Source organism: Danio aesculapii, chromosome 22, assembly GCF_903798145.1.
Source record: "Danio aesculapii chromosome 22, fDanAes4.1, whole genome shotgun sequence".
Lineage (NCBI taxonomy): Eukaryota > Metazoa > Chordata > Actinopteri > Cypriniformes > Danionidae > Danio > Danio aesculapii.
In genome coordinates, this window is record NC_079456.1 from 14,420,272 (window position 1) to 14,446,299 (window position 26,028).

Here is a 26,028-nt window from a genome sequence, read left to right on the forward strand (position 1 = left end):
TTCAACACTTTCAACTTTTGCTACAGCTTTAACTTGAATACTGATAATCTGTACTTTACTTTTTACTACAGTAAACAGTAGTTTATATACCCTAGTTGTAGAAAACTACAGTATTGAGTCATTTATTTATATTATTACAGTTATTGTGTTACCATAACAACTATGGAATTACCACATCACAATTGTTCAAGTACATTTTTATAGTATTCACTATACTTCAGCTTAGTCCCTGATTTATCCGCCACATTTCTATAGTATGGTTCAAAAACACTATAGTATTTACTATAAATTACTATAGTATAGTTTATTGTTTATGTAGCGAGTTTTAATAGCGGAAATTGTACATTAAATTACATAAGTGTGACCACAACAACAACAAACTATAGAACCCATCAGACCACAGATGATTCTAATGGATTTCACTACAGACACCATTAAACATTACGAACCATAATATTTTAACTATTAAAATGAATACATTTTCATTTATTGGATTTATTTAATGTATTGTTTTTAGCATGCCACCAATAGAAGGCAAAAAATTACCAGTCGACACCAAAAAGACTTAATTCACAGGAAAACGGTCAGCTATGAAATGCCTAGCTCATTTCATAACATATGGCTAATGGCTAATACCAAGTTTTGTCAACAAAGCGTAATGTTAAAGACTAACATGTTGTGGGATAAAAGGTGAGGTTTTTATTGAAATAGCACACATAAAAATATGTGTTTAATAAATACTGCCCCAAATTCTATTTCACGACAAAGCAATGTCTAACCAAACATGCTAATGCTAAAGCATCACAATGTTGTTGAAATGAGGAATTCTCTGTCTCTCTTATCAAATTTGTGTGGAAATGCATCAGAAAACCAATAGCTACTTTTTTTCCTTTGGATTGTTGTAAATGTTGGTTGTTGCTTCTCATCTTAGATGTAGAATACTTTTTCTTTAGTAAAATTAATTAATTAATTAATAATCACAGATGATTCCACTGGTTTCCACTACAAATAGCATTAAAACATTAGACATAATCCAATTTGAACTTGAACAAGTACGTTTCAATGGATACTAGTGTGTTTGAGGACATATTCATTAGGATTTTTTGGTTTTTAGCATGCCACCAATAGAAGGCAAAAAGGTCCCAAAGTATCCATTAAAACCCACTAGCAATTACCATTATTAAAACCATTACAATTTCTATGATTGAAATACCATATGAAAGTATCTTAATGATTAATGAATTCTGCCCTAAACTAAAGTCAAGGACAAAGCCATTTCTATGAAAAAAAGCATGCTAACGCTAAAGCAAAGTTATACTGTTGGCTGAAATTCTCCGTCACTGCACTTCATTCTGGGAGTCACTCCAAACTCCGATAAACTGTTTCATTCTGATGCTTCTGCCAAAAAACTTGTATAGTAATAGATAAAGTTCTGCTCAGGGTGAATGCTGGTGAATGAGAGGAGGCATGCGAGACTGTCAGGACTTTGGTTGATAAATGACTATAAAAATTAACAGGGCATGAAGAGAGGAGGAGTTGATGTGGGCTTTGATTGGAAATGCATTAGCCAGGTGCTGCGATTATATTGCGTTGCACATTCGGATTTAAGTGGTTGTTTGTTTAGTCATCATTTTAAACTAATCGCAGAACTTCAAAACTTCTGCTTCAGCTTAGAAGAGATAATGAGGTCTACAGTGTAAAGCTCCTAAAGGGAGATGGTAATAAGGTTAAAAATATATATTTAGATGGGAGGAAAATTTATATTTCTTATGCTTCCGCATTCTATCGGAAAAAATAAATAAATTCCAAAAGTTTGTTCGTAAAACTTTTCTGCTGAAAATGATATAGGAAGGGAACGTCATCTGAGCTTTTCCAGAAAACGCAAAGTTTCTTTTTTTTTTTTACTATTCTGAGGATTTCTGAAACCCAGGCTCATTCTAAAAATGTAGCTCTATATACATTTCTGGAGAATGCCAAATACGTCAAAGGAGCTACCTTTATTTGCAGTTTTTGTTTTCTTTACACCAGAAGCTGCTGTATACGCTTTATGAGATGTTAAATTTCTCTAGCGAGTGCAATATGTGCCTGCTCCTCTCATGTAAATACACCAGAGGCTGCTGTCGACTGATAACCCTACCCACCCCCTTTCCTAAACCCAACCAATTGTGTTTTAAAAAGCACTGATTAACCAGCCCACCCACGTCTCTAAACTCAACTGACAGTGTTTTGAAAAGCAATCCAGAAAAAGAAAAGCCCCCTAATTTTTCCACATTTTCAGTTTTTACCACATTCTCATCCTGTTATTTAATTGTTTGTTTTTGTCACCTGCATTCTGGAACTGTTCTTCACCAGACTCGAATCTCATTATAGCGGTCAACTCCTCTCTGCGTCTCAAGTCCGCTGACATTTGCTGCGAGCCAATGAACAAACTGATAACAGCAGGAAGGCCTTCCACACGAATGTAAGCAGTCAGCTGCTAGCGCGAAAAGGAGCAGCGTCATACTGCCCCACAGCATTCGTTTTGAAGACGAAATGCAGTCATACGTACTTCTGGCTACATAATTTGTGATCTCCAGAAATGTATATAAAGCTACATTTTTAGAATGAGTCTATGTTGTGTGAAGAAATGCAAAAGTTTGTGAGGGAACACAAATTCTTCTTAAGCAAATGCAGAAAAGTCTCTAAGCGAAACATATAATTTCATAAAAGTTGCATACATTTTTTCCAAATAGTTTGCAAACTATTGCAAAAGGGAATAGGGAACGCAAACATGTGCAACATTTCTAATGCAATACTTTTGCAAAAGATTGCTCGTTTCTCAATGTTTGTGTGAAAGAGTAAAGGATTTGCGAATAATACAAAATTGTTCAAGGGAATTCAAACACTTTTTGAGCAAATATAGCTTTTCTCAGCATATTTTTGCTATATTTTTATAATGTATTAAATTTGTAGAATGAAAGACTAACCAAATGGATTTACTTAAAAATTTTGTAATTTATTGAGTATTTTTCAACCCAGGCTCATTGTGGATACGTACCCCTATATACATTACTGGAGAGTGCCAAATACATCCCAGCAGCTACGTTTTTTGCAGTTTTTGTTTTCGCGAATCCACCAGAGGCTGCTGTGAATGCTTTTTCAGATCTCAAATTTCTGGCATTCGTGCCTGCTGTTCTCGTGTAAATCCACCAGAGGCTGTTGTCAACTGACTGACTGACCAACCGACTGATAACCCCACCCACCCCGTTCCGTAAACCTAACCGATACTGTTTTAAAAAGCACCGATTGACCAGCGCCCACCCCATTCCCTAAACCCAACCGACAGTGTCTTGAAAAGCAATCCAGAAAAAGAAAACCCCTCCCGACAGCCTGATTTTTACCACATTTTCATATTTTACCACATTCTTTACTTGTTTATTTAACTTTTTGGCTTCTGTTTTTGTTTTACCCACTGTCTGGAACCATTCTTCGCCAGACTCAAACCTCGTCGTCACAGTAAACTCTGCTGTGCATCTCAAAACAATTCGACGTAAGCGATGAGCCAAATTGGTAACAGCGGAAAAGCCGTCCACACAGAGGTAAGCAGTCAGCTGGTAGCGCAAAAAGCAACAGAGGCAGTTGGCGGCATCATACCACCCAGTAGCGTTTGTTTTAAAGATGAAATGCAGCCATATGTTCCGCTGGCTACATAGTTCGCAATCTTCAGAAATGTATATAGATCTACATTTTCACAATGAGCCTATGTTGGTATTTTTGGGAATATTAATTAGCTTTTTTATTTTGTTTGGATTTTTTTACTTTAGGTTTCTTTTATATTTTAGTTTTATATATATTTTTTTAATTAAACAATTTTATTTTTTAGTTAAATGCCAAAATAATTTCTATTTTTATCCAATGATTAGATTTAGTTTGGAACATTTTTCTTTTGATTTTATTTGACAAAGAAATATGGTTTTAAAATGTACCAAACATCCATTCCAAGCTTTGAACATAGAGATGTTCAAAACAAATAGCTAAATGTTTGATAGAAGACTTAAAATGACAATTTAGTTTACCTCCCAGTTCTGTTTTTGATTTCATAAAACTACAAATCAAAGCAATTTAAATACAAACCCCACAATTACTATGTGCAATGTCTTACCAGAAGATTTTTTTGTCTTAGTTAAGAACAATTGTAATTATCTTCATTGTTCTATGCATGTTCTCCTGTGCAGCTAAGCATAGCATTTTCCTCCTTAAGCTTGGCAACGGAACAAAATCAGCATGGATGAGAACAATCGCTTTGTGTACCTGTCAAAGAAGAACATCAAGATTGCGGAGTTCATATTAGCATGTTTTAGCAAGAAAAGAAGTGACAGGGATATAAAGAGCTGTGAATGTTTGAAGAATACATCCCAGCCTGAATATTGTACATGACGTTATCAGTTTGAGAGCTCAACGCCAGTCTGGATGCTCATGATCCAAGGCAGAGAACAAAAAAAAAAAAAAATGACAGAGGAACAGAAAGAAGTGTACTGGACTTGACACTGGTGAGCTATTATCAGTACAATCAGACGGTAAAAAAACAGACAACTAAGCCAACAAGAGAGGAGACAACAGATAACATGATGAAAGAAATGAAAATATAAGCTTAGGGCTGAACTGTAAGGGATTAGCTTTTTTTTCTGCAGGATCTGTTATACTTTTTTATTTAACCTATTACTGGTGCCACTTCAAAAAAGCACTCATAGTAATCTCTTTAGTAGCATTTAATCACACTTTTTAACATCAAAATGTCTTTTCAAAACTAAATAAAAAAATAATGTTGAGTTTGTGTGTTGATGTCAGTAGCTTGTTGAGAGAAAGCGACCAGTACTTAGGGGAGAGCGGGGCACAAAGTAACACTTTTTGGTTTTGGTCAAATAATGAACAAAGTAAGAGGGTTAGACAAACCATATCTTTTACCAATAACACAGAAGCCTCTCCTACAAATGAGCACTGAATTTATGACCGCCGAGCTTATGGTTTCTGTGTAGTATTGCCAAAAGTGCCAGGAGTAAATATGTTACTACTGTATTTACCCCACTTGCAGGCGAATTTGTAACAGACAGATGGTTAGTTGTAACACATGCTTACAAAGACAGATTTCACAGTTAATTTAATTTCTGTTTACTTTAAATAGTATCTATATTTCCTCAGTAATTGCCTTATTTCTTTTTTATTCTACATAGCACAGTATGTTTATTTATTTATTTGTTTATTGGATAAACACATTTGAATCTATTTGCATTATTATCCATTTATCCATTATTATACAACGCACTTATTTGCATTATTAGCAATAAAATATATATTTTTTCTATTAAAGAACAATTTTATTTAAAAAGTTCCCAACATTACACTCAAAATTAAAAAAAATTATTTTGTTAGTTTAATTGGTGTCCAACAGTGTGTGGCTTAATTGTAACACCCTGTTACAACGAACCCTGCTGTGTCGTGTTTTCCTCAAAACTGGCCAGCAGTCACTGTGTGTCTTTTACATCTTTCACAATGGTTTCATCTTTTAGCCTAGAAGACGGTCGTCATAACAATATAAGATTTTACATACATACTTTCACAGATTTTTTTTTTTTTGAATAAAAAAATAGTGGCTATAATAAAAAATACTTTTATTCTGCAAAAATGGTTTCTTCAGTTTTTGTCATCCAAATTTCGCAAAACGTTTTCAATAATTGGCAGGAAGACATCTGCCGACATTGTGGTGAAAACCACAGAAGCATGCCATGTTTAACCCTGAGCAAATACTTTAAAGCTCTGTTACATTTAACCCGTGTTACTTTGTGCCCCGCGCTCCCCTACTCTTTCACTCACTGAAGAAGTTTCTTTGTGACATCTAAAGCTATCATATATTATTTTTGTAAGGATTTGAAACAATGACAATTTAAATAACAATATTAAAAAAATCTGCAACAAATATCATTTACATAGCTAACCAGTTGCAGAGTTTAAAAAAAGCAGTGGATACAGTCTTAAAATTATATCACAATCTAATTAAATTTGCCTAAACTTTACTCTGAGACAAATAGTAGATTAAGGGCATTAAGGATTGACTGCTAGACGTACCCAAATTTAATCAAATATCATGTTTTTAACCACTATACAGACTCACATCAGAGCCGGTGGAAGATTCCAGAAAAAGCGACACTCATTGGCCACTTTGTAAGGCACCTGCTCATTAAAGCAAATATCTAATCAGCAAATCACATGGCAGAAAATCAATGCATTTACTCTGAAACCAATAATAGATTAAAGGAACTAGGGAGGGACTGCTAGATATACACAAATTTAATCAGATATCATGTTTAACCACTATACAGACCAGGGCCGGAGTGGGACTCCTTTTCAGCCCTGGAGTTTCAAGCCTTAGACCGGCCCACCTCATGACTGACTATATTAAAATACCAACATTTCCAATTCAGTTTCTATTGACACTATCACATGCTTTTCACGGACAAAGCTGCTTAAGAACTTCAAATGTTTTTCATAAATATGAGAACATTAAAGGGTCGCTAAATCTCCAACAATATTCTTTAAAACATCACAATGTCCTTTTTTTTTCTGCAATATCTGAATATATATTCTGCGCAAATTTCTTTATAGATATCCAGTCCTTTGTAACGGTGGTCACACAAAAAGTACAAATAAAATATGTACACCTATATAAGCAACCCAAACAGTATTATATGTCTTAAAACTAAAAATGAAAAAAAATAAAATAAAAATACTACTCAGGTAAGATTTGAACCCTGGTCAATAACGCAACGTGCTGACCACTGGACCACAATGGCACAATATATATATATTAGTGTGTGTGGAGTAAAAAATAATACAGGTATTGCACTGTTTTACATTCTTACATTCTTTTAACCACACTTTCTATTGATGGCTTAATAATTTTCTCCCCTTTTTAGATTTCTGATCAAGTTATGTCAGATTTATTAATGTAGTGAATCATCTGATTTTCATTGAGCCGGTGTAATATTCATCAATTCAGGGCTTAATTTGTGCTGGAACACACCATATCCGGTACCCCTGAAATCTGATCCGGCACCTCATTTTACCGATCCCCCTCCTCAAGCAACCCTCTCCACTGAGCTGCGGTAAAACAATGAATAAAAAGAGTGAGGCTGTGGTAAAATAAAGAAAGAAAGAAAGAAAGAAAGAAAGAAAGAAAGAAAGAAAGAAAGAAAGAAAGAAAGAAAGAAATGAAAAAAGTGTGACTGCTGAGAGTGCAAGCAGCTAGGGACACCGGCCCTGGCGGCCTAAAAAAGGACCGGCCCACCGGGAATTCTCCCGGTCCTCCCGATTAGCCAATCCATTCCTGATACAGACCCACATCAGAGCCAGTGGTAGATTCCAGAAAAAGCGTCTATGGTAAGACTTTTTATTTATGTGGTATTTGAGAGCTGAATTAACGCAAATCAGTAAGACATGTTCCAAATTTAAAGTCAGCACAACTAGAAATCTTAAAGCAACATCTTGGGACAGAAATGCAGTCCTATCTCTAAATGTAAAGTGCGTTAGCTGACATCCACTGTGAGATATGCTGGAAACAGGGTGATACACACATTGAGGTGGATATTGCGGTATGACTACTACTATCTACTGTGGTAGAACAAACACATTCGTTGGCCACTTTATTAGGTATCTGCTAAGGATGGACTGCTAGATATACCCACATTTAACCGTATATTATGTTTAACGACTATACAGACTGACATCAGAGCCAGTGGTAGATTCCAGAAAAAGTGTCTATGGTAAGACTTTTGTTGTGGGTTGTTAAGAGCTGAATGAATGCAAATTAATAAAGACATGTTTATAAATGAACCACAACTGAAGTCAGCACAACTAGAAAACTAGAAAGTGTTTTGGTAACATTCATATGCTGGACACAGGACATACATTAAAGTGGATACTGTGGTATGACTACTACTAACTACTGTGGTAGAACAAACACACTCATCGGCCGCTTTGTCAGGCTCAAGGTGCTCATTAAAGCAAATATCTAATAATCAGCAAGTCACATGGCAGAAAGTCAATGCATTTATGCATTGAGATGATCTGTTGAGCCCTGAAGCGTCAGATTCTCAAACCGTGCACAGGAGATCAGAGTGCCGAAGAAATGCAGTCACCCTGCCAAAAACTGTGTCTGAGTTTATATGACCCAGGCCTTGCTGATATGAGCTTATTAAGATTAAATAAAGGCAGAATGTACTTTAGATATACACCCGGCCGAGACGGCACGCCCGCATACGTTCTGACAGCACAAGAAAAATGAGCTGACTCCAGAGGAGGGGGGACTAATTTTTCTCCAGCTAATGTTGGAGATGACGTTGAGGCCTGGGAGGCCTGTGAAGGTCAGAGAGGAGGTAGGACCAGGCTCAACCCAGGAGAAACACGGTTGTGGCCCCGAAGAACCGCAGCAGATGAGATGTAAAGGTGACTCAGACGGCTCGAAATGCTTCAGATTGAACAGGGAGAACGGAAAGAATTGCCAGAGGAAATTAGCCACTCTGGATCTAGATTTCACAAGTCACTTAAGGACAAGCTTTACGATATGAAAAGAATTCTTTAAAGCTGCACTATATTTAAACTCTACTTCTAGTTCAAACTGGAATAAAGAATTTAAGACAACATTTACTTGAATTCACATCACTAACCTTTTGTTAATAAATTGTAATTGGAAAAATAATTATATTTTGTAATCATTTTAACTATAACTGGGAACTAAATATTATTTATTGAAATTTTATTTCATTTTGGAAAAACTTTTACTCTTAGCAGGTTAGAAGTTTCCGACATATAATCTGAACAAACTGGTGTCAAAAACAGACAACTGTCATTCTGGCACATTCAAATCACTCTGTCGAATCATTCTGACAAAAATAAGCATAAATAAACTCTAGAAATGAAATTTAATTTGAAGTATAAAAGAGCCTTATTTGTGATGTGAAGCAAATGCCAATCTACAGATGATCTATAATAACTATTTGAGACAAGAAGAAACATGAGTGGCCAGACCTGTATGTTTATTATAATAAAACACACTCTTAAGGTGGGCGTACACTGCGTGATTTGACACTGTGACAATTTTTTTTTTGTTTTCCTCGTTGGCTGACATCACGTAAAAATTGTTGATGCTCAAATGAATTGTTGGGTAAAGTAAAATTACATTTAAAAATGATATCACTTTAAGTTTTAATTAAATTCATCTTTATTTCTATAGCACTTTTACAATGTAGATTGTGTCAAAGCAGTTTAACATAGAAGTTCTAGTAAATTGAAATTGTGTCAATCCAGTATTCAGAGTTGAGGTTCAGTTTAGTTCAGTTCAGTGTGGTTTAATTTTCACTGCTGAAAGTCCAAACACTGAAGAGAAAATCTACTGTTTGTGCAGCTCCAAAAGTGCCAAACCAAGCAAGCCAGTGGCGACAGTGGCAAGGAACAAACTTCACCAATTGACGAAAGTGAAGGAAAAAAATCTCTAAGTGACTTAAGCAACTTTTTTAAAAAGGAAAGTAATGTGAAAGTATATTATATTAAGAATATTATATAGTATACTTTTGTGTTTATTTGTTTATTTTAATTAATATAGATTTAAGATTGTAATATATAATTTTTTTTTTACCCAACACTGCTCGCATAGTCGTATCTGAAAAATAACCTGTGTGTTTTGTGTACATTCACAGCTCATATCAATGGCTTTTATGAGAGAAAGAGAGAGAGAGACTCTGAAAGCAATGTTTTCCTTTCTCTGTGCTTTTGTTGCAAAATTTTATGCAATTTGGAATTCGCAAGATCATAAAATTGTGTTGTATATAACTTCATCCCAATAAATTACACATAAACTTGCTTGTGACATGTGTATCAACATATAGGGCTCTGTTTTAATGATCTAGGTGCAAAGTCTAAAGCGTAAGGCGCAAAAGCATTAAGGGAGTGTCTGAATGCCCTTTTGCAGTTCTAATTCAGTTCTAATTTAAAGTAAACGAATAAATGAACAATAATAACGAAGTGTGGTCAAAAAACTGAGTTATATCCAAAGACACGTCCTATTCTTATGCCCCATATAGTGAACCATACGTCTCCAAAACCTGACAGTGGACAAATCTAAACTTGTTTTTATTCAAACAAATATAAATATGCATATAATAAATAATACTGCTAATTATAACAACATTATAATAAAATTGTTATTAATAAGTTGAACAACCAACCCCCCCCCCCCCCCCCAACCCCAGGCAGTGTTTTTTTATATGTATGAAATAATATTTTTTGTAAAATTTTAATCCTTTTTTTTAATATGTAAAGATACTTGTGTGTTGCTGTACATCCTGTGTGAATTAAGCATTTGGACCCACATACAGTAAGCGCATAACTAACGCATTCTGCGCTGGACTTTAGACCAGTTTTTAGTTGTTCAATGGCACAGTCTATTTCAGTGTCTCAAAATAACAACACACCAACAATGCACCTTAACACATCTCCTTTATAGACCGGCACACCTACGAGTCTACAAAGTGGCGCAAATGGAACAATGTGGTGCAAAATGTGAAAATTAGGGTTGCGCTGGTCTGAAAATAGCAACAAATCGCACCAAACACTTCTTGCATCTTATCATAGGGCCCATAATCTCTTGACCAAATTTACACCATAATAAACAAATAATCTAATATAGTGTTTAAGTCATGTTTACACTGTTGTCAAGTGTTCAATTTTTTTTTAAATACAAAGATGAACCTTTTCCAATTTCAAGTACATATTGCCATGTAACCATAAAAATATTCAACTTCATATATAGAGTATGTATTTTCACCACTCGTTTAATTAATCTACCTTGCAGAAAAATCCATTTGGATTGTTTTCCATTCCAAGACGAAATAAAACGAACTTAAGCAAGTGTTGCGAAAATAGCCACAGTCAGGTCACAGCATTTAATTTGTTTTGAAAAGCATGACAATTCCAATCTCGAACGAGCAACTTCTGTAATGAAACTAATGCCAATAGCAGTAATTGTGTTGACATTTGGAGCTGTTTACTTGATTCTGAATCAATTCTCTTTTTTACTTGCATCCAGAGAAGATGCGCTTGTCGATGCCCGGAGCCTCAGCCAACCATGGAAATACTGCACTTTTTTTTTCATAAATAGCAAATTCTCCACCATGGATAAACAGAGCGGGATCTAAAAGTAAGCCCTGGATTAATCCTCTCTGCCAAAGCAGCATGGACTTCTCATCTGCGATGCGACGGCCCGCTCTTGTCGCTCCTTGGAGAGGAAGACGAGAAAAAAAAAAAGAAGGAAAGGAAATAATCAGCCATTCAGTCCAAGATGTGGCGAGAGGATCAGTCATATGGCTGCTGAAAAAAATTTTATAAATAAATAAAAATCAGGTGATATGACAGCCTGTGCAGGCTCTTTTCTACTCGCTGGTGCCTCCAAGGAGATTTTGGTCTGCCTACACAATGAAAAGAGACACATATACCTGTGGGCAGAGCTTTACCACCGCTATACCTTACCAGGCATGTGTCAGTAAAATCCGCTTTGGAATATACGCTCATAAGATTAGACATCTCACCTGAGATGAGTAAAGACCCACTGTTTTAATGTGATTTTGCCAGGGAGATGCCCAACGGTGGTCTTGTGTTCTGCGGGAAAACCGTAAACGTATCATGCGGTTCTAAATGGTCTTGTATTTCTGCTTTCATTTGCTGTAATCGCTTTTAGATGAAGGTTTTACTTGGTATGGAAATGTCAAGGTGAGCATCTCTTTTGCTCGTGGTTTAAAGAGTATTAAATCAGGCACGTATGATTTTTTTCCAATGGCGGAGGATGAAAGAAGTGGAAAAAAATTAGACTTTTATTTCTCTGAGGGATAAAAACACCTTAGTCTAGCCAAAGAAATATTACATTTTGTAATTTAATAATTTTGTTTAAATAAAAACCACGTAATTGTAGTAGCCTGGCTTTTGCTAAATTTCTAACATTGTTACAAACGCAATAGAGTTCTGAGTATTTCTACCTTGAGTGATCATAATGGTCAAACTGACCGCATGCAATTCAGCGTCCTTTACTTTCTTTGCTGTGGTTTTGAATATCCGTGCCTCTGTTGCCTAGCAACTTTTTGCCAACAAAAACATTTACTTCAGACATGTCTTTCAAAAACAACGTTTTCACTGGAGTAAGAAAAAAAATGTTGCAGTCTTGCAAAGCAAGGTACAAAATTCCAGGGGTGGTCAAGTAACTCTTACACAATTATGGCTATATTACAAAAAAGATGATAATTTGAGGGTGATGACTTCATAATATCTGACAGGCATTCAAAGCTTACTTCCAAATCGAAGATAAAGTTCTAGAATTCTGGTAGTTCCAGTGTTAATAGTCTTCTTGCAGTCTGGTTTACTGGTTATAGAGCACTTGTCAGATATTCATACTGGTCTAGTTTGCCAGTTTAAGGCAAATTGATTTGTTTTCGATAAGATTTCTACTTTTAGAGTGGTATTTGGCTTTCAACCAGCAATTTTATTTTTATTTTTTTTTTGGGGGGGGGGGGGGGGGCGTTTGGGGGTTAAAATAATAAATAGTTGGTCTTGTTGGTGATTTTTGGGATTTTAAAGCTGTAATTGTCACAGTTTCAGGAAAGAAAAGGGACCAAGGACACAAGTGCAGTAAATGATGGGTTTATTAATAAAAAAAAGACAGTGTAAACACAAACCAGCCAAAAAGGTGGCAAGGGGGACAATCTAACTTGGGTTTAGTCCAGGCAATTGAACCAAGTGTGAAAGCACCCTAAAAAGACAAACTAGACTGGGCAAGAACAAGAACGATGACAAACTGGTACAGGACAGCAGACATGAGGAGACTATAAAGAAGAAATAATTAACAGACAGGTGAACATAATAAACTAATAATGGAATAACAAGGAGGATGGGACTAGACAATAGACAGGAGAGCACATGGTACAAAGACACAATACAAGCCATGTGCTCAAGTAAAACAGGACTAGAACACACAGCCAATGAGAGAAACCATTAAGTGCGTCTTCACATAACACAACACTAAAGCACATGAGCAACATGTAAATATGAAGCCTTATGCTCTACACAACACCAAGATGAGACAGAAGGCAAGACACAAGTACACGATAAATAAAACGCGCCATCTGAAACCGAAATCAACTAGCCTCAAACTCTGAGACTGAAAACATCATGCCACGAACAAAACACACCAGGATGAGAGTGCGCTTCCTGAGTGTAAAGCAGGAGCATACACAGCCCAAGCACGGCCAAGATGGCGCTCATACAAAAACAAAGATAGACAATCACAGAAAATAGGTGCTTGACCTGAGAAAACTCGAGTCAAGCACAACATACAAGACATAACAGGACTAGTCTCTGGACTCTGCCACCAAAACAAGAATTAACAAGACTGAAGTGGCAGAATTCTGAAAGAAATACTTTTAAATGTGTTTTGTCCATTTGTGAGGTACTCAGATTCATCCTGTCTGGTGGTTTTGAGTAGTTGTACTCCTGAAAAAAGTGATTAGCTGACTTTATTTTTTAAAAAGTGAATAAACCTGTTGCCTGTATAAAAAAAGTCAGGTTGACTGTCTAATGCTGAGAATAAATCGTGCTATTTGCACATAAATAGACACGTGAACATTTTGAGTTCACTTCACAATAGATGCGGATTCGTGTCATGGGCAGGACTTCTGTCTACCTGGTGACTCTAGCTTCATTGCTAAATAGCTAACCTGGATTTTATTGAGATAAAAGTTGTGTTTATGTGCTTTACGAAGGCTGAAAAACAGAGTAGATTTGTTCAGCGCCGTGTCTGAGTCCACTATATCTTTTCAGAGGTGCACCCAGCTCTTTGAGTTCACCAACTCAACTCAACTATACCTGGATGATGGAGGCTTTCAACGGTGCTTCCGACTGAGCAAAGACTAGTTTGATGAGCGTTTGTCAAGTGTCGGCAAGAGCATTTCCCCTCAGGAGATCAACAATAGGCGCTACGTCATTATCATGCCCCTTCAAGAGAAAGCTCCTAATTGGTTAACCTAATTTGCGCTGCCTCATTCGCGCCGCCCCATCACTCACATTTAACGCTTCGCCCGTGTCTTGTGTGAACGCAGCAAAACAGGTTTGCTCAATTTTTAAGAAAGTCAACTTGTCATTTTTAAGGCAACATGTTTATTCACTGTTTTAAAGCAAACTAACTAAACGCTTTTTATAGTGTAGTGATTGTCAGCAAGGTTTTGGATACATGGTCAGTCATGGTGGTTTTTAGAGCAGTTTTGGCTACTCTAGTTGGTCCAGTTTGTAAGTTTACTGAGATTTTTTAGCATTGTCAGCTATAGTAATTACTGTAAATACGAGTGTTGAACATTTGACATGTGCTCAGGCGGGTCTAGTTTGAAGGTTTTCAAATGGTTTTAGCTACTTGTCAATGATGATTTTTTAGAAGAGTCACGCTCTTGTCGGCTGGTCAGGTTCGTCGTTTTTGGTACTCTAAAAGCAGTGCTGTTTTAGAGGAGTTAAAGTATTTTTCAGGTAATCGACATGGCCTAGTTTGCTGGATATAGTTTGCTTCTTTTAGCTGATCGGGTTGGTCCAATTTGGCCATTTTGGAGGGATTTTAGGAGCTCTGTCAGCAATGTGAGTACTTGAGGGAGTTGGGGTACTTGTCCGCTTATCATGTTGGTCCCGTTTGCTGGTTTTTGTAGGAATTTGAATGTTTGTCAGTTAAAGTTGTTTAAATGAGCTTTGGAAATTAGTCCAGTCCATGGGCTGCTCTAGTATGTTGATTTTTAGATGCGTTTTCAGGGTGGGGGGAATTGTTGGCACTTGGCAACTGCTTTTGCTGGTCTAGCTTGATTGTATTGGTGGGGTTTTTGGCCTAATCTTTGTCGGCTGATCAGGCTTGTCCTATTTGGTCATTTTAGAAGCACTTGGCGACTGCTCTAGCTAGTCTAGTTTGACTGTTTTAGTGGGGTTTCAAGAATTTTCAGCTACAGTTGTAGATTAGAAAATTTCATCAGGGTTGAGGATGGTCTCAAGCAATTTTAGTGACCATAATATCATTAACACGACTAAATTTAATTGACCAGTAAGCAACCACCTAGCGACCATCTACATCACCATAGCAACCACATATCATCAGACTGGGAAGCAAAACAACATTGTGGTGATGAGTTTTATACCTCTCTCTTTTTCTTCATAAAATGTAAAAAAAAAAGACATTCTTCCCAATAAACCCTTAACTGAACAGACCCTGCATTACACCACTGGCAGGGTTGAAGGTACTGTAACAATCTGTCAAATTTAAAGCAAAAGCTATGCAGGGTGTCTCATTTTTTCATTTCCTTTTTTGTATGAACACTGACAGAATGGGAAGTGGAAAAAAATTGAAAAGAAATGGAGAACAATGTCAAGTTGGATAAAGTTAAATGAAGGAAGGCTGGGTAAAACTCAATAGAGTGGAAGACCCACCTATGTTATTTACAGGAGAATGACATTCCCATTGCTTGATCCTCATAGGTATGATGCCATATATTATATTTTATTGGCTTTTTTTTTCTTTAAGGTGTATGAACTATGTTGTTTATGTTGAACTATTATACAAGTTTGCTCAATTTCTAGCCTTCTAAGATGTAGGTGATTTTTGTTTTTTGCTGAAAGTTTGGTCCTTGGTGATTTATAAAATGCAAAACAAGATGAAAAAGTCAAAAAAGGGTTTCAAGAGTTCACACTTAGCTGATGACTAGTAGTAAAACATGTTTGGCATGCTTACTGAGGAGAAGATCCTCGAGCTCGGGGCTCCCTCCCATTTGCAGGGCGAGAGGGGAGTTTGAGCTCAAGAAAAAATGGGGGGAAGGGGGATTCTGTAAGACGAAGATGACTAGGGTAAGACACTTTGATTATTTATAATAAGTTAGGAATCGTCTGATTGGTGAATCATACATTAGCTAATGCGGGACCAGCCGTGTCAATTATAAGCATGTGATCCTCTCAAAATTAGTTTATAAATGAACTTCACAAAAAAACTGAGGTAAAAATAAACTAATAACAAAATAATGCTTGAAGCAGCTAAAATGTTGGTTTTGGATGCAAAATAATGTTCAGTTTCTTGAACTAAGTGATCGTTTTACTTTATAAGACTTCAATGTGTCTTCAGGAGTCACATTTATTAATTTTATCTTGCCTGTATATGTTTGTACTTCTACTCTCAGTGCCATTCAGAGATGTAAAATAAATCATTATGAGGTGAAATATCCCTTTAAAAATTGGCTTTTATAATGAATCACTTTATATTGAAAGAGTCATAAATTAATCTTATGGCTCTTGATTCAGTACAACTGTTCATAAGACAATGTGCAGATAACGGAAAGTTTATTTCTTTAAATAGTTGTTCAGTATGTTGATTTGTATTCAATATTGGAGCTTTCATTTTGCGCATCATTCCCTTATAGCAAACTAATAGTAATTATAAAATATATTGTGGCTGAAGCCGTCAAACTGACAGCATCAGAGAAGAACCGCCCCTCCAAATGCAGAAGAAAATGCTCTGACTTTGATTGAAGATTACCAAAACATTTTTTTAAATCAGTGGATTAGCACATATTAATCATTCACCTAAAGAATACCAATGTGCGCTAGCAAAATAAACATAGTAAATTCTGATTTCACACTGACTTTAATTGAAACGAGAATGCCCAAACTAGCAGCTCAGTTCATCATTATTCACATTAACACTCACAAACATAAATATGCCCTCATTTTCCTGCCCTCTCATGTTGTCCTCTTTTTCCGGAAGCTTTACGCCACCGTTTGCTCTTCACAGGGTGATTCTTCATTCAAGGACGGGCCTTTGAAGTTACCAGGGAAAGCCAGAGCTCCTCAGACTGTTCCTCCTCAACATTTCCATATCAAAGCCTCCTAGCCTCGCTATCATCTGTCAAACGGCAATTAAAATATCACACAATTAGCTGAAATTCAACAAATTATGGACTCATGCTCATATTAAGCCATATGTCTGGTTATGATATGGTCTATGCAATGCTTGTTAAAATTTTAGGGTCTTTTGAATACTTTTAAATGTTTTTTAAGAAGCTATTTTGGTTGTACACAGTAAAAAAATGTCTGTCTAAATAAATCCAAAACCTGTTTAACAGTGAGTTTCTTTAAATGAACTTTCCCAGAATTTCTTGCATGACACTTTTTCTACTTTTTTGTTGACATTACTGTGGCTCTTTTGTTTTTGTTTTGTTGAGTTATGTGCAATAGAGTTGTATGTTTCATCCAATGTTGATAAATACCCAGCAGGCAAAATTAAAAAAAAAAACACACACACAAAGCCCACCAGTTTTTAATACTGATAACAAATGTTTTTGTATTTTAATCATGTGACACTGAAGACTGGAGAAATTATGCTGAAAACTCTGCAGTAAATACCAGGAATAAATTTCACTGGACACTAAATTCAGTAAGAAAACAGTTCATTTAATTTGTAAACAGTTTGACAGTTTTTTACTGTATGTTTGTTCAAATAAATGAGCAGAATAGGCTTTTGAAAAAGAACATTTACAATTCTTACTGTATTTTGAACAAAACTGGCTAAATTCATCAGTGGTTCTGCTGGAATAGTGTGTTTGTGTGTTAGAACAGGATGTGTTTGATCTGTATGTGATGGTGTTTGGTTGTTTATCACAATTGTGTGAAAGTTAAGCACTCCCGTTCAATCTTTATTGTATTTCTGCTTTCATTTAATTTCTATGGCAGTATATTGATCTCTGTCCAAACTGCAATCTCAACAAAATATTTCTGATGCAATATATATCTAGGAAAGATTAAGGATCTCTTTAATATATAGTTTGTTACACCTGGACAGCAATGAGATTAAATGGGGAGTTTTCCAGCAGCTTTTTCAGTGAAGTCTCGCAGTTTGTTTGCAGTCAGCTGTCAGAATGTAATAGAAAGTGACAAAATTGTTAGCTCTGCAAACAATTTCTAAAAAAATAGCATTAGTAAATAGGTACAATAAAATATGTATTTTGTCCTGCACGTTATTATGGCAGTTATCAGCAGATGAAACTAAGAAAGATACATCTTTGGAGAAACACATTGCATTCAATTTATATAGTTGTATTTGTGCTATATTGTGTACACAAAAAAAAAAAATAAAAATCACAATGAAATTTATCCATAACTTTTTGCAACTTTTTGGTTTTATTTAACTTGTCAGTTTTTTAAAAAATGTTTGTTAAAATGAATGTACATCTGTTAAAATTGAATACTATTAGATTTAATAAATTAAAATGAATAATAAATTTATTTAGCTGTAGAAAAAGCCAGATTGGTTAAATTGTATGAGATTAGTTCCCTGATTTAATATTCAGGGGCAAAATTGACGCAGCTGTATACTCCACACTATAGATGAATCAATAAGAAGCATTTAAAACACATTGTATTTATTGATGATTTTATTACATAAATCTTGTTCTTATTTGTTTACTAACAAATATCAAATCACTAAAGTTTATTAGTTTAGTTATGTTAAAAGTCTGTAGAGATTTTATATGCAGTCAGAATACATAAAGCTTATTTGGTAGATCTAAATATTATTGAATGTACTACATCTATATTTATACCATAATATATCTATATTATCCTTGACAAAAAAAAATGTATGTATATTTTCTAAAAAATATAATTTTTTTCTTTTTTTTAAATATTTCCCAAATGATGTTTAAAAGAGCAAGGACATTTTCACTGTGTGTTTGATAATATTTTTTTCTTCTGGAGGAAGTCGTGTTTGTTTTATTTTGGCTAGAATCAATGCAGTTTCATGCTTGGTTTATGCTTTGACATGCACTGTCAACCCTGGGACCTTAAATAGGCAGGTGCATGCCTTTTCAAATCATGTCCAATCAACTGAATTTACCACAGGTGAACTCCAATTAAGCTGCTGAATCATCCCAATGATCAGTGGAAGGAGAATTTACCTGAGCTCAATTTAGAGCTTCACACCAAAGGCTGTGAATACTTATGTACATGGGATTTTTCAGGTTTTTTATTTTTAATAAATTTGCAACAATTTCAAGAAAAAAAACATTCACATTGTCATTACGAAATATTGTGTGTAGAATTTTGAGGAAATAAATACATTTAATCCATTTTGGAATAATGCAGTAAACTGATTTACAGTCCTTAAAACAAGACACAATGATTTAAAAACAATATTCAAGTAATAATCTCTGAAAATAAAGGTATATTTTAGAAAATATTTTTGTAACTTTTTTCAGTTTTGGTAACATTACCCAAACTAAATTTCGCAATATTTGTTATATTTAATATTTAATTTATTTGAACTCCTCTTTCTTTAGCATAAACTTCAGAAACGGCATTTACACATTAATAAAAAGCTATGAAGAACACACTGTAAGAAATACAGTGTACCACACAATTCCTTCATGTTGTCTTAACATAAATCAGTAACTTAATTGTTTTAAGTTGATTAAACATAAAACAATTAAGTTGTCCCCCAAAAAGATTAAGATTTGTGTTGCTTCAACTCATATTGAATAAGTAGCTTGAACAAGCAGCAAAAGTAATTTTTTGAGTGCAGTATTTAGATCACTAAAATCTCCACAACAATCTAAATATAAACTAAAACCATCTCTAGACAATAATACGTGTTTATCTGTATGTTGAAGTAGTGACATCATTTCCTGCTATCTGGGATGAAAGCACCATAATGCTCTCCTCATTAGAATTCATTAATCATTGTTCCCATTTTGCAATATTCATTCAAACATTTGTTTTCTTTTGATTAAATTATGATTTCACGGCCTGTCAGACGCTCTCCTTTGAAACTCGGGAGATGAAGAGAAGGGGTTTCGGAGGGGGACTCAATAATTACAGCTACTTTGGTGGATGAATAGACCAGAGGCAGGTCTTTAAACCAGTCCCGCCATCTGTAAATACACGCATTCGGCTGTCTGCTTGTACTTTGTTGGCGAGAGATGGATTTTCATTGCAACTTTCATTGAAAATTGCAATTTACATGTAAATGATTTGGCAAGTCACAAACTAATTGGTTCCGAGAGGTGCAAGGTTTCGTTTTGCCCGATAGTTCATAATTGAGAGCCGACCGCGTCTTTATCAGAAAATAATTTTGTGTACTGTTCGCTGGTTTTCAGTACAACCTTCATTATAGACACTCAGATATGTTTACAGCCAGACCTCCATTTAAAGATGTGCGCGCGTCGAAGTTTGACGCGACTTCTTAATTAAATGACTACGAGATTAAAAAGGCAGTGCCCTTGACTAGCATATGTTTGCCCATGGAGCAAGTACGATTGAAATATTATCAGAAAATGAAGACATTTAGATTACCCATCTGGTGGATCGCCTTCACAATCAGCCACACAAGAGATTTTTAGATGCAGTATCAGATCCTGGTGGTGAAAAATCAGTCACTGCTGAGTCGCCAAAAGTGACATTTAGACAAAAAACGATTGTGATCAGTGACACTGAAATACCGTATAATCAAAGGTAATGTCATTGCTTAGTTAATTAATTAAAAGATAAACAGTGCAACAACACGAATAGACAGACTTGCACTCTGCATTCAGAAAAAAAAGGAATCCATTTCATTCCAGTTTGTTTCGGTAGCTTTCCTATATTTACTACTTTGTACTCCTTTGCTAGTCATAATTGCGAATTTTATATAATTGTGACTTTTGTTACCCATGTAACTTTGTTTACTACAGTTGTAATTTTATTTCTTACAATTGTAACTCTCCTATTTGTGACTTTCTTTTTATTGGGACTGTTGTCACATTTGCAACTTAAGCCGCGGTCACGCTGCACTATCGCCCCATTCATACGCATGTGAATGCGTCAGACCGGACATGAAAGCTTGTGCGACAATTTTCGCAGTTCGCTGTTCAAGTTGGTAAACTCTGACCTGTGAAATCGCACTGCCATGACTCTACGACAGAATTTTACAAGCTCAAACTCTAGTGTGACCATTGCTTTAGTTTTCACAATTATTAATTACGACTTTCTAATAATTAAATATTTGTGACTTTATTTACCGCAGTTGTGACATTCTTTCTCATAATTGTGACTCTCATAATTACTTTTTTTATTTATTGTGACTTTTATTACATTTGCAACATAGTTTGTTTACAACTGTTACTTTATATCTCACAATTGAGAATTACGACTTTCTAAAAATTGCGACTTTTGTTACATTTGCAACTTTGTTTACCACAGTTGTGACTTTATTTCTCACAATTATGACTCGCAGAATTGCAACTTGATAATTATTGCAATTTGTATTACATGTTCAATTCAATTTGTTTATGACAGTTGTAACTTAATTTTTCGAAATTGTGACTCTCATAATTGCGACTTTAGAATTATTGTGATTTTTATTACATTTGCAACTTGTTTTATCACAGTTGTGGCTTTATTTCTCACAACTGTCTCTCGTAATTGCGACTTTTTAATTACATTTGCAACTTAATTTTTGACAGTTGTGACTTTATTTCTCACAACTGTGACTCTCGTAATTGCGACTTATTGAGAATTATTGTGACTTTTATTACATTTGCAACTTAATTTATGACAGTTGTTACTTTATTTCTCACGTTTTGACTCTCATAATCGTAACTTTATAGTTATTATGACTTTTATTACATTTTCAACTTAATTTGTTTACTGCTAATTTGTTTACTGCTGTTGTTTACTGCTGTTGCTGTTGTACAATTGAGAATTCCGACTTTCTAATAATTGAGACTTTTGTTACATTTGTTTATGTTACATTGTATCTCTCATAACTGCGCCTTTTTACATTATGTGACTTTTGCAACTTTGTTTACCACAGTTGTGACATTATTTCTCACAATTGTGACTCTCAAAATTGCGACTTTCTATTAATTGTGACCTTTGTTACATTTGCAACTTAATTTGTTTACAACTGTTGTAACTTTATTTCTCACAATTGTGAATCACAACTTTCTAATAATTTACTTTTATTACATTTGCAACTTTGTTTACAACAGTTGTGACTTTCTTTCACATAACTGTGACTCTGAAAGTTTCAACTTCCTAATAATTCTGTTACATTTACACCTTTAGTTGACAATTTGTATCTCTTAAACTTTCTCATAAATTATGTTTTTTTTTAACAAAGTTCAGGAGAAACACATTAATATAATTAACCTAAATTAACAAGAGCATGATTAATAATCAACCTAATTCGTATAGAGTTATAGGTTTATACTGTGAATACAGCAGAGCTATACCTCTGGTGTGGGCAAAAATTCAGAGCTCTCTGCATCAGCATGCCAACTATACATTCTTTTACACTATTTATTATATGTAAGTGTAAACTTGCAAATTTATGCAGGTTGCAATTTACAACTTTGTTTCCTTCAGCTGCAACTTTATTGTGAATTGCGAGTTCCTTACAATATATTTGCAACTTCACTTGTGAATTTGCATCTCACATTTGCATATCTATAACTTGTATACTAATACTTTTTTTATTTACATTTACAACTTTGTTTTCTTCATTACAGACCTCCAGATACATTTACAGCCAGACCTCCATTGAAAGATGTGTGTGCGGTGAAGTTTGACGTGCCTTGTTAATTAAATCGAATACAAGATTAAAAAGGCAGTGCCCTTGGCTAGCGTATGCTGTGCAAGAACAATAGAAATATCTACAGAAAACAACACTTTGAAGATCTGATACGGCCTGGAGATGGATATCAAGGCATCTGGTGAACGCATGACATCAAAGGCTAGCAAGATATTGTGAATATCAGAAAAGAAATCTGGACGTTAACCAAGGCTAGGAAACGGTGACGGCCTATTAATGAGCGTTATCGAAGCTTGCAAGCATCCAATCAGGTGGGATTTTCATCGTAAATACTCAAAAGCAGCAGGTTGCTGACTCTCAAAGGCAGTCAGTCTCTGAAAGCGAACGTTTTGACGTGTTTATTCACTTTGCTGCTGTGTGAAGTCACTGAAACATGCTGTTTGTTTTTACTTTGATTGAAGTTTTTTTGGGCTCTATCAGAGAAATATCAAAACACACCGAGTCTTTAACGTGATAACAAAGAACCTCATAACACAAACAGACGTTTAACTGATTTAAATAGACTCAAACACACCAGAGGGAACTGTTTGAATTTCAAAGCCAAACACTTAAATTTGTAAATCCTAATCTGATGTTTGGGTTTGAGATGTTTTTTTTTTTATAAATAGTTTGTTTGGTCTCTTTTGTTTCATGTTGACTGCTGTGTTAGTTTATTGTCAGTTGGGAAAGTTTCAGTGTTTTGGGGGCAAACAAGCTAACTTAAATTGGTTGTTGGTACTAAACCTTTTCCCTAGGTACCAACAACGCTTTGAACTTGTGCTTTGAAGAGATTTTGAACCGTTCTCTGATGGGACTGGAGGTTATTTCATTGTTGTTGTTTTTTTTTTTGTCATGGAGGCAGCGTTTCTTACCCATTTCATCCACTTCATTTTGATTAATAGCCTACATGTCCAATCACACACATAGCAGCCATGTAAACACAGGGCTTGAATATGTAGATCATGGCAGAGGACAAACATCTGGTTGCGTAATGCAAATTTAGTCCCTAGAGGCAATGATAGTGGGTCTGCGGGAAGGATGAATTGGTCGACGTTCAGATTATTCATCTTGGGCCCCGGTGGATACTTGCTTTAGCCTTCACGGTCAGCCACACAAGAGATTTATAGATTTCAGGTCCTGGGTTTCTGGCTGTGAAAGCAAGTCACTAATCGTGACATTTAGACAAATAATGTTTATGATCGGTGACATGGAAATGCAGTATAACCATAAATAATGTCATGTAGTTAATTACGTGAAAGACAAACAGTGCAACAATATAAATAATTACACCTCTGCTCTTAACCTCGCAACATTGTGGATTTTTGTTATATTTTGTTGTTTTGTTTTGTACAGTTGCAATTTTGTATCTCATAATTGTGAATTTCTTATTTAGTGATTTTTGTAATATTTGCAGTTTTATTTCCTACAGTCGCAATTGCAACTTCCTAATTATTGCAATTTTTGTTACAATTTGCAGCTTTCTTTCCAATAGTTGTGACTTTGTATCTCATAATTGATAAAACAATGACACATCAAATGCAAGTGATTTACATGTAAAGTCAGTGACACGGATGTACATCCTGCAGCACGATTGATGTGATTTGTGAGAATGAAGTGGCGCCAGATAAGCGTTTTGCACATTTTACGCACTTAACGCACAAATTGTTCGAGTTGAAAAATCTTAACTTCAGCGAACATTCGCACCGCATTAACCAATTAATTGCTATTGTAGGGCAGTGATTATGATATAAAGCCTGTTGTTGGTGTCCCGAGAGGAAATCACTGGACAACAGCTCATCAAACTGGGCTCGGCTCAGTGTGAAGCACCACTGAAAGCTTCCATCATCCAGGTATAGTTTCTGGAGGAGTTCTCACAGAGCTGGGTGCACCTCTGAAAGGATCTAGTGGACTCGGACACAACGTCGAACGAATCTACGCTGTTTTTCAGCCTTCCGAAAGCACATAAACATTGCTACTCCTTCAAAAAAATCCATGTTAGCCATTTAGCAACAAAGCTAGAGTCACTGGACGTGTAAATGAAGTGAATTTGATGTGTGAACTGGGTAAACTCAAAATGTTCCTGTGTCTTTCCGTGCAAAAAGCGTGATTTATTTGTGCGTGTAGCATCTGATGTGAACACAGCATTACAGTTAGGATTGTTTTTTAGTATTTATATTTTTGTTACATTTTCAATTGTTTCCTACAGTTGTGACTTTGTATCTCATAGTTTCAACTTCCTAATGATTGCAGTTTTTTTTTGTTAGATTTGCACATTTGTTTCCTACAGCTGCAACTTTAAATATGTTGAAAGACTATTATTATAATTTGAAATGCATCTACGCTTAAGTTAGTCTGTTTTTCCTTATCCCAAGGTCTCCATAATCCTGGATCAAGCCGTACCCTGAGCTGATGCTGTGGTGGTCATGGAGGAGTGGAGAGCATGAGACTGATTCCTGAAAGATCCCAGTGACAGACAAGTCTCCGCATTGATCCTGTGGGCCAGCCTGTACACCCGCCGGTGACCTACTCGCACCTGCAGCCTCTCCACGATGGACGTCCAACATTCTCTAGCCTCTGGCACCTAGATTGCAGCTCTGCACAAGAAGGTTGGCCAGAAGAGAAATTGTCATGCTCAACAGAGCCTGGTTTCTCTCAAAGTTTTTGTTCCTCCCCACTATCTCCACTGGCTTGCTTGGTTTGGGACTTGTGGAGCTGTGCATTGATGGATTTGCTCTTTAGTGTTTGAACTTTCAGTAGTGAAATTTATACCACACTAAACTGAACTAAATTTATTAGGACTTCTATGTCAAGCTGCTTTGAAAAGGTCTACATTATAAAAGTGCTTTAGAATTAAAGATTAATTGAGAAAAATTGCGATCTCCTATTTATTTAGACTTTTGTTACTTCTGCAACTTTTTTCCTAGAAGCATCTTTGTATCTCATCATTTGTTTCTCACAGTTGCGACTATTTTTCTTAATATTTCAAATTGTTACATTTTCAACTGTTTTCATTAGTTGCAAATTTGTATCTGATTATTGCAACTTCAGAGTTATCGTGATTTTTGTTACATTTGCAACATTGTTTCCCACAATTGTGACTTTGTATCTCATAACTGTGACTTCCTAATTATTGCGTTTTTTTTATTTTATTATTTTTTAATTTTAGCTTTGATTCTTACAGTTGTGACTTTATTTGTCATAATTGTGACTTCCTAATTATTTCATTTTTTCATTTATATTATATTTGTAGCATTGTTTCTTACAGTTGCAACTTTATATATATCTCATAATTCAACTTCCTAATTATTGCATTTTTTTTTGTTTTTTGTTAGCTTTGA